Source organism: Podarcis liolepis (assembly GCF_965112155.1).
Source record: "Podarcis liolepis genome assembly, chromosome: 3".
Taxonomy (NCBI): Eukaryota; Metazoa; Chordata; class Lepidosauria; order Squamata; family Lacertidae; genus Podarcis; species Podarcis liolepis.
The window spans coordinates 108,184,629-108,193,853 of NC_139557.1; positions in this window are offsets into that span (position 1 = coordinate 108,184,629).

Below are 9,225 nucleotides of genomic sequence, written 5' to 3' on the forward strand. Positions count from 1 at the left end.
TGACCCCCTCTTACTAGAACTCTAGTACTAGAAGACTTAGTGAAGTTAAACGGGGAAAAGGTTTTTATTTTACAACAAAGTTGGTAAAACACAGGATGTGTCAGAAGATGGAATTCTTTCAAGAAACAGTCAACTTAAGTATATGTTAATTTCTATCAGTACAATCGTGCCTTGGAAGTCAAACGGAATCCGTTCCGGAAGCCTGCTTGACTTCCAAAACGTTCGAAAACCAAAGTGCGGCTTCTGATTGGCTGCAGGAAGCTCCTGCAGCCAATCGGAAGCCCCGTTGGACGTCCGGGTTCCAAAGAACGTTCACAAACTCACTTCCGGGTTTTGATCGTTTGGGAGCCAATTTGTTTGGAAGCCAAGGCGTTCGAGATCCAAGGTAATACTGTATTCCAGACCAATGGAATCACCACACCCCTCTCCTAAGTGGTTTGGGATTGTCCTCCTCTCACCAGGAGATATATATATCCCCATTTTACTGAACTGAGACCCAAGTAGGGTTTTCCCTCACAACTCCACTTCTCCTTTCTCAGCTTCAGCCTCCAAGTTCCCATTTGTCTGTATACTCATAAAAGACTCTAATCACTATCCTTCAGTCTTCTCCCAGCTCAGAGACTTCCTTCTCCGGCTGTAGATATTTTCCTCAGGGTGAATTACACACACAGCCAGCGCCAGATTTAGGTTTGATGAGGCCCTAAGCTACTGAAGGTAATTTGTTGTTTAGTCGTTTAGTCGTGTCCGACTCTTCGTGACCCCATGGACCAGAGCACGCCAGGCACTCCTGTCCTCCACTGCCTCCCGCAGTTTGATCAAACTCATGCTGGTAGCTTCAAGAACACCATCCAACCATCTCATTCTCTGTCGTCCCCTTCTCCTTGTGCCCTCCATCTTTCCCAACATCAGGGTCTTTTCCAGGGAGTCTTCTCTTCTCATGAGGTGGCCAAAGTATTGGAGCCTCAGCTTCACGATCTGTCCTTCCAGTGAGCGCTCAGGGCTGATTTCCTTCAGAATGGAGAGGTTTGATCTCCTTGCAGTCCATGGGACTCTCAAGAGTCTCCTCCAGCACCATAATTCAAAAGCATCAATTCTTCAGCGATCAGCCTTCTTTATGGTCCAGCTCTCACTTCCATACATCACTACTGGGAAAACCATGGCTTTTACTATACGGACCTTTGTTGGCAAGGTGATGTCTCTGCTTTTTAAGATGTTATCTAGGTTTGCCATTGCCTTTCTCCCAAGGAGCAGGCGTCTTTTAATTTCGTGACTGCTTCACCATCTGCACTGATCATGGAGCCCAAGAAAGTAAAATCTCTCACTGCCTCCATTTCTTCCCCTTCTATTTGCCAGGAGGTGATGGGCCCAGTGGCCATGATCTTCTTTTTTTTTTGATGTTGAGCTTCAGACCATATTTTGCGCTCTCCTCTTTCACCCTCATTAAAAGGTTCTTTAATTCCTCTTCACTTTCTGCCATCAAGGTTGTGTCATCTGCATATCTGAGGTTGTTGATATTTCTTCCGGCAATCTTAATTCCGGCTTGGGATTCATCCAGCCCAGCCTTTCGCATGATGAATTCTGCGAAAGGTAATGGGGCCCTTTATATGTCCAGCTGTCCTTTGCCAACAACAAATTGTCACTTTTTATGTGTTGAATATATGCTATATGGTAATTTATGGACTTAATAGGTATCTAAAGCCATTTGCACATAACAAAATATGTATTTTATCAAAGCAATTGTTGATCTGAAATACACTTAAGAAAAAGTATATTAATAGTGAAATTTTGGGGGGCTCCCCAAGAGAGTGGGGCCCTAAACTATGGCTTGTTAAGCTTATACGTAAATCTGGCACCGGACACAGCTCAGAGGCTAATAGAGGCTATTCAGCTGAATGCCAGGAACCAAATTCTCAACTGCTTTTCTTTTCCCCCTCACAAAATGCTATCTCCACCCCACCTCTGGCTAGCTGTACCCATCTCCAGCCCAGCACTCTGCAAGCTACACAATTCTGGTGGGATTCTGCTTCTCTGCATCACCAAACTCTGGTCTAACTGAACTTTCTGTCACAGCAAATGATACCAAATCGACAATCTTCTCTCTTTTTCTTTCTCATCTGCATTGTAGTTTCCTTTACTTATGGTGGTTACCACAGCACCCCACCACAGCAGACACTTCTGCAATCTAGTACCCATAAATTCCCCTCAGGGAGAAGTATAGGAAGCCGTGCAGGAAGTTGAGGTATGCGGTTGGCCGGAATTGTGTCTTGTTATGAGTTTGTGGATGGGCTAGATCCCCCACCAAATGTCTTATGAGTTTGTGGAAGGGGGCTTGTTGTTGTTGTTTAGTTGTTTAGTCGTGTCCGACTCTTCGTGACCCCATGGACCAGAGCATGCCAGGCACTCCTGTCTTCCACTGCCTCCTGCAGTTTGGTCAGACTCATGTTTGTAGCCTTGAGAACACTGTCCAACCATCTCGTCCTCTGTCGTCCCCTTCTCCTTGTGCCCTCCATCTTTCCCAACATCAGGGTCTTTTCCAGGGAGTCTTCTCTTCTCATGAGGTGGCCAAAGTATTGGAGCCTCAGCTTCAGGATCTGTCCTTCCAGTGAGCACTCAGGGCTGATTTCCTTCAGAATGGATAGGTTTGATCTTCTTGCAGTCCATGGGACTCTCAAGAGTCTCCTTCAGCACCATAATTCAAAAGCATCAATTCTTCGGTGATCAGCCTTCTTTATGGTCCAGCTCAAACTTCCATACATCACTACCGGGAAAACCATGGCTTTAACTATACGGGCCTTTGTTGGCAAGGTGATCTCTCTGCTTTTTAAGATGCTGTCTAGGTTTGCCATCACCTTTATGGAAGGGGGCAAATCCCCCTAAATCCTTAGATTTAGTAAATGTTAGGAATAAATCAATGCTTGAAGTATTAAAGGAAGCTACCAGACACTTAACCTGGCAGTGTCAAAAAGACAGGCCAAACTAGTTTTCAATGCTCAGGAAGTCACCTGGGAGAAGATGGCCATGAGCAAGAAACAAAGAAAGCAGAGTACTGGGCCATTAAGAATAATTGGCAAGGCAAATATTGCCCACCAACAGAGGCGTGATGCCTTCTCCCTGCTCTGAGGAGCAAAGATCAATGGTAGCAGACAAAGGCCAGGTTTAGGGTTTCAACTCTGAATGACAAAGGCTGGAGGAGGTCCTTAGTTACCAACGAGAAGAAGGATGGGTAAGAATCCATGTGAGCTGGAGATGACAGACTGGAAATAAGAGACATGAAGAATGGCTTTTTGCTGTCCTTTGACTCCAATGCTGCCCTTGAGGGGGAAGCCAGACCCTCATAGGATGTGAATGCTCTACAATCCCTCCACCTAGGTTAAGGTTGTATGTGTGTGTAAATAAAGCCACATATCATAAAGACACCACAGTTTCGGCTGTGCCTAATTTCTGAAGGAAAGACGAACCTTGAATAAGTGCCTGGCTCCCTTGGAGTCTAACACTGCTCGGAGATCACTGTATCTTATTTTGAAAAATGGCTTGTGGTTTTCTCCTGCCCCACTGCAGCACTCATTGATCAAATACAGTGGTACCTCAGGTTACATACGCTTCAGGTTACATATGCTTCAGGTTACAGACTCTGCTAACCCAGAAATAGTGCTTCAGGTTGGGAACTTTGCTTCAGGGTGAGAATAGAAATCGTGCTCCGGCGGCAGGGCGGCAGCAGGAGGCCCCATTAGCTAAAGGGGTGCTTCAGGTTAAGAACAGTTTCAGGTTAAGAATAGACCTCCAGAACAAATTAAGTACTTAACCCGAGGTACCACTGTAGTCTTATCAGAAGAACATGCCCTAGCCCAGACAGTGCATGCAGTAGTGTTTTGGTCTAGTCAGCCTTACCTTAGCTGGAATCCAACATAGCAACATAGCAGCAGCAGCCATATATTGCAACTTGCCAGATATCTGACAACCCCTGTTTAGCAATCCTGTGAAGAAAGCAACCGCAGGAAGTTAACAGAGCCTCTGAAGGGAGCTTTTGTTTACAAGGTCAGAGTCCATAAAAAAGGCTACTGCCAGCCTGTGATGGTATGGTTGTGATTTGGCTTTCTTCTGAGCAATAGGTGGACTCACCAGTGGCGAGTCAGTGTGGTGTAGTGGTTAAGAGCGGTAGACTCATAATCTGGTGAACCGGGTTTGCGTCTCCGCTCCTCCACATGCAGCTGCTGGATGACTTTCGGCTAGTCACACTTCTTTGAAGTCTCTCAGCCTCACTCACCTCACAGAGTGTTTGTTGTGAGAGAGGAAGGGAAAGGAGATTGTTAGCCGCTTTGAGACTCCTTAGGGTAGTGATAAAGTGGGATATCAAATCCAAACTCCTCCTCCTCCTCCTCCTCCTCCTCCTCTTCTTCTTCTTCTTCTTCTTCTTCTTCTTCTTCTTCTTCTTCTTCTACCAATAGTCAAGAGCACTACAGAGACAGCAAATCAGGGGTCTAAGATGGCTGAGCAGAACACAGTGGAGCTGAAAGTCTAAGCAATACTCTTTCTGCTCTTTTAAGAAGGCTACTGAGGGATGAAGTGGCCAACCATCCTAGAAAAGAGTAGCGAGGGAGAGCACAATATATGTTATGGAGTGGTAGGTTTCTGTAGGCTGGGGGACAACATTCTGTAGGCTGGGGGACAACCCCTAAACAAATCAAAATCAATACAAATTTGAGGTTCTGCCCCCCAACAAAAGCCTGCCCCCCAACAAAAATTCTGGCTATGCCCATGTTACCAATATGGTCCAAAGGAAAGCACAAACTGTTTGACACCAGCTTGGCTGCAGGAGTTACTGGAAGGAGGCATACAAAGCACCATCCAACAGTCTTAAGGACTCCACTCCAGATTTGTGTTGTATTTACTCCTTAGTCTATTCTTCTCCCAAAGAAGTCCCACAAGGCAGCAGAGGTTTAAGATCCATCTAACAAAAAAAGACTTCTTTACTCATTGGCTTGTCCTCTGTTTTGTCACCTACAGTTGAAAGTTAAAGCAATTTTGTTGGTTAGCATCTATGTTGTATGGCATAAGTATTGATATACAGTATGATATGGCAAGACATGGGTGGCGCTGTGGGTTAAACCACAGAGCCTAGGACTTGCCGATCAAAAGGTCGGCGGTTCAAATCCCCACGACGGGGTGAGCTCCCGTTGCTCGGTACCTGCTCCTGCCAATCTAGCAGTTCGAAAGCATGTCAAAGTGCAAGTAGATAAATAGGTACCGCTCCGGCGGGAAGGTAAACGGTGTTTCCGTGCGCTGCTCTGGATCGCCAGAAGCGGCTTAGTCATGCTGGCCACATGACCCGGAAGCTGTACGCCGGCTCCCTTGGCCAATAAAGCAAGATGAGCGCTGCAACCCCAGAGTCGGTCACAACTGGACCTAATGGTCAGGGGTCCCTTTAACTTTATGATATGGCAAGGGGGGGGGAAAGGGTTTATGCTGATTTTCTAAAACCTCAAACCAGTGGCATAGCAACCCCTGCCGACGCCTGGGGCAGAGCTTTTTCTTAGGGGATCACCCAAAATTGTTGATCTGCTCAGCAGCCCTCTGATACCCAGCAGCCACCGTGCTGCCCTACAGCCCCCCATGTCACACTGCAACCCCCCCCCCCAGGTATGGCCTGCCCCCTTGCCCCTGCCTTGCTACACTACTGCCCCAATCCTTAATGTTCTAATCTATTCCTTTGATTCCTTTTAGAAAGGCTTTAACTGCACAGCTTCTGATCGAAGATGATAAGAAACTTATTCATGCTGTTTCCTACCCTTCTCCTTACAGTATATGGATATGTTCGAGGTTTCAGAGCTCAAGAGAAACTGAAATGTAAGAAGCCTGTGCACAACTATAGTTTAGAGCTGATCTGCACAGTCCGCAAAGAATTTTGGTGGCTGTAGTCTGTTAAAGGTGCTGGAAATTGCACTCTGTGGGATCTAAGCTACAGTTCCCAGGATTCTTGAGGGGTGGGGGAAGCTATGTGCTTTAAATGCACGGTGTGTATGCAAAAAACAAACAACCTTCTACTTTCAGGAAGGCTTGTGGAGGATGCAAAGCTCTTTATCCCATGCTTCCTGGAATCCTGCTATCGCTGCCGGGTGTATTCCCCCCCCCCCCAAGAATAGTGGTGGGAGAAGAAAGGGATAAAACTCCCCTGTTCTTGTGCTGTAGTCGTGTTCCAGATCACCCTCACTGCTACTTGATTTAAACAAAAAACAAAAAAACCTGTTATCACTCACATCAAGCAATGTATTTAAAGTAATGTGTAGGTAGGCCCTGATGATTCAGAGTTGCTAAGTGTTAATACAGAGAGGCGGTTTGAAATTTGCTAGAAAAAAACCAAACCAGATCTGTGGTTAGATCTTCCAAAAGTTCCTTCCTCTTTCAGATTGGAATTCTGGCACTGGGGAATGGATTTTTAACCTCTTCTCCCCACTCCCATTTTGACTTAAATTTCCCTCCTCCTTGGCTTGCTATATTTCAAAAAGTAAAAGTCCAGACTCTTAAGTTGTTGAGCTTTTCTTGCAAAATCTCAAAGACGTTTTTGAGCTATTTTTAAAGGAAATTTGTCAAAATCTACACTTCCAACATGGGCTGCCATACATCTGGATATATCTGGACATTTCAGTGATTTCCGCCCAGACACTGTTTCCGGCTGCCAAATCCCAGCTATGTTCAGGAAATTATGGACATATGGCAGACCTACCTCTTCCTGAAGCTCCTATTAGCTGTGGAAGGAGAAAGAAAGACAAGTTTCCATATTGTATGCCATTTGATTGATTGATTGATTGATTGATTGATAAAGCCCTTCTTCTACTCAAAGATCAGATGTTTGCTGATCTACAACTCCAATCATCTCTGGGCATTGGACATACTTGTTGGGGCTGCTGGGAGTTGAAAGTTCAGCAACAGCTGGAGGGCCAGTTACTTGCCAGTAATTGCTTTAAAAAAAAAATACATTTTAAGGTTGGATCCAGATGTGAGAGAGAGCCTGGCATAGTGCAAGTTCATGTGTGAGCTGGTCGTCACTTTTGATGTATTAATAACTTCTCCACTGGGACAGAGATGATCAGAGATGAAACATGCAAAAGGGATTCTTGTGAAATCAAAATAGAAAAACCAGTATTTTTGAAAGCAGTTGCTGTCAGCAGTACCGTGTAGCTTCTATCTATGTGGCAATCAACCTGACCGTGACCACAGTAATGAGAAATTGCTCATATTGAAGATGGATGCCAGTGAGATTGAACAGAGAGTTTTGTGGACCATTGATCGGTCCCTGCTCCTGCCAACCTAGCAGTTCGAAAGCACGTCAAAGTGCAAGTAGATAAATAGGTACCCCTGCGGTAGGAAGGTAAAAGGGTGTTTCCGTGGACTGCTCTGGTTACGCCAGAAGCAGCTTAGTCATGCTGGCCACATGACTCGGAACCTGTACGCTGGCTCCCTCGGCCAGTAAAGCGAGATGAGCACTGCAACCCTAGAGTCGTTCGTGACTGGCCCTAACGGTCAGGGGTCCCTTTAACCTTTACCTTTTAAGCTAAGAACTGAGACAATGGAACTATGATAACAATAGGCAAGTACCGGTATATAATACTTACTAATACATACCTATTTGAGATTTGGCGGTCTCAAGTAATTATCAATGTTGCTTTAGCTCCCCCCCCCGCCCTTGTGATCTGGCTTTTGGGCAGGTATCGCTTGAGCAATTGTGTGGTTGCACATGAGCACATGGGTTTCCTTACTAACTGGAGGGGAATGAAGTGGAAACCATATGCAAAACCAAAACCACTTGCATAACACATCTCAGAAAAAGAAAATGATATAAAACTGGTCTAAATACCATTAGAAACAACCCACTTAAAATTACAAAGGGATATGACTTATTAACTGAGAGTTACTAAGAATATATTCCAAAAAGCACTCCAAATCAAATTCTAATGAATTGCATGTAGGAACCCAACGTTTTGGACAGGACACTCGCAGCTCATGCTGCTAATGCCAGGGACTGAACCTGGGCCTTCTTTCTGCACAGGGCTTTCATTAGTAATCAGACACATTCATATAGCAGGATTCACAATCCTAATAGTGTGTTTCCAGTCATGTAGATTGATTGTATAATCAGTGTTTCTCATGAAATACAAGTTTTTCACACTATCCACAAGACATAGTCCTCGACAAAAAGGCCAGCCTTTTTAAAGCATTTAATCCAATTTCCTCTCACAGCAGAAAATGTTAAGTAAAAAAATGTCTGTTATACATCCAGCCATGGATGGTATGGAAGCTCTTTTGCCCTGCCTCTAAAAACAGAAAAAACCACTGCCATGTGTGTACTGATGTTTCAGTGAGCAATCTCTATCTCCCCACATGAATGCAACCTAGCCACTTTATTTTCAGTGGACCAAGGGAACCTGTTTGTAAATTCAGAGTAACATTCAGAGTAACAGAGTAAATTCATCTGCATTTTCTGCAGAAGATTTTCAGTCTGTTGTCCATTATCTCCATTTTCAGTTTCATCACAGGAAATATGACTAAGGGCTTCAACAACTGTAAGCATAACTTTTGCTAGAAGCTGCAGTAGTTTTGGCAAGAGCCTCCCATCTTGTGCCTGATAAATGCTTAGGAACTTTGGACTCAAGAAGTAAGGGTTTTTTTTTAGCACCGCTCATCACCGAGAGCCAGTGTGGTGTAGTGGTTAAGAGCGGTAGTCATGTAATCTGGGAAACCGGGTTCGTGTCTCCGCTCCTCCACATGCAGCTGCTGGGTGACCTTGGGCCAGTCACACTTCTGTGAAGTCTCTCAGCCCCACTCACCTCACAGAGTGTTTGTTGTGGGGGAAGAAGGGAAAGGAGAATGTTAGCCGCTTTGAGACTCCTGAAGGGGAGTGAAAGGCGGGATATCAAATCCAAACTCTTCTTCTTCTTCTTCTTCTTCTTCTTGTAGCAGCTGAGAAAAAAAACACAATACAGCTTTTATTGTGGCAAAAGTATTCTCTGCATCCAGACATGCGCCGCATGATAAACTAACCTGTTTGTTTGGTGTTGCTCAGTATCTTTAACTGTATTAGCCATCAACTGGATAACTTATTCGCATATGGTTTTGGATAAGTACAATGGCTGACCTTTACCTTCATACTAATTTATGTGAGCACACAGGAAAGGATCAAATTTGGCAATTAATTCAAGCAATACAAGAAAGCTACCATTGTTTGGTGAA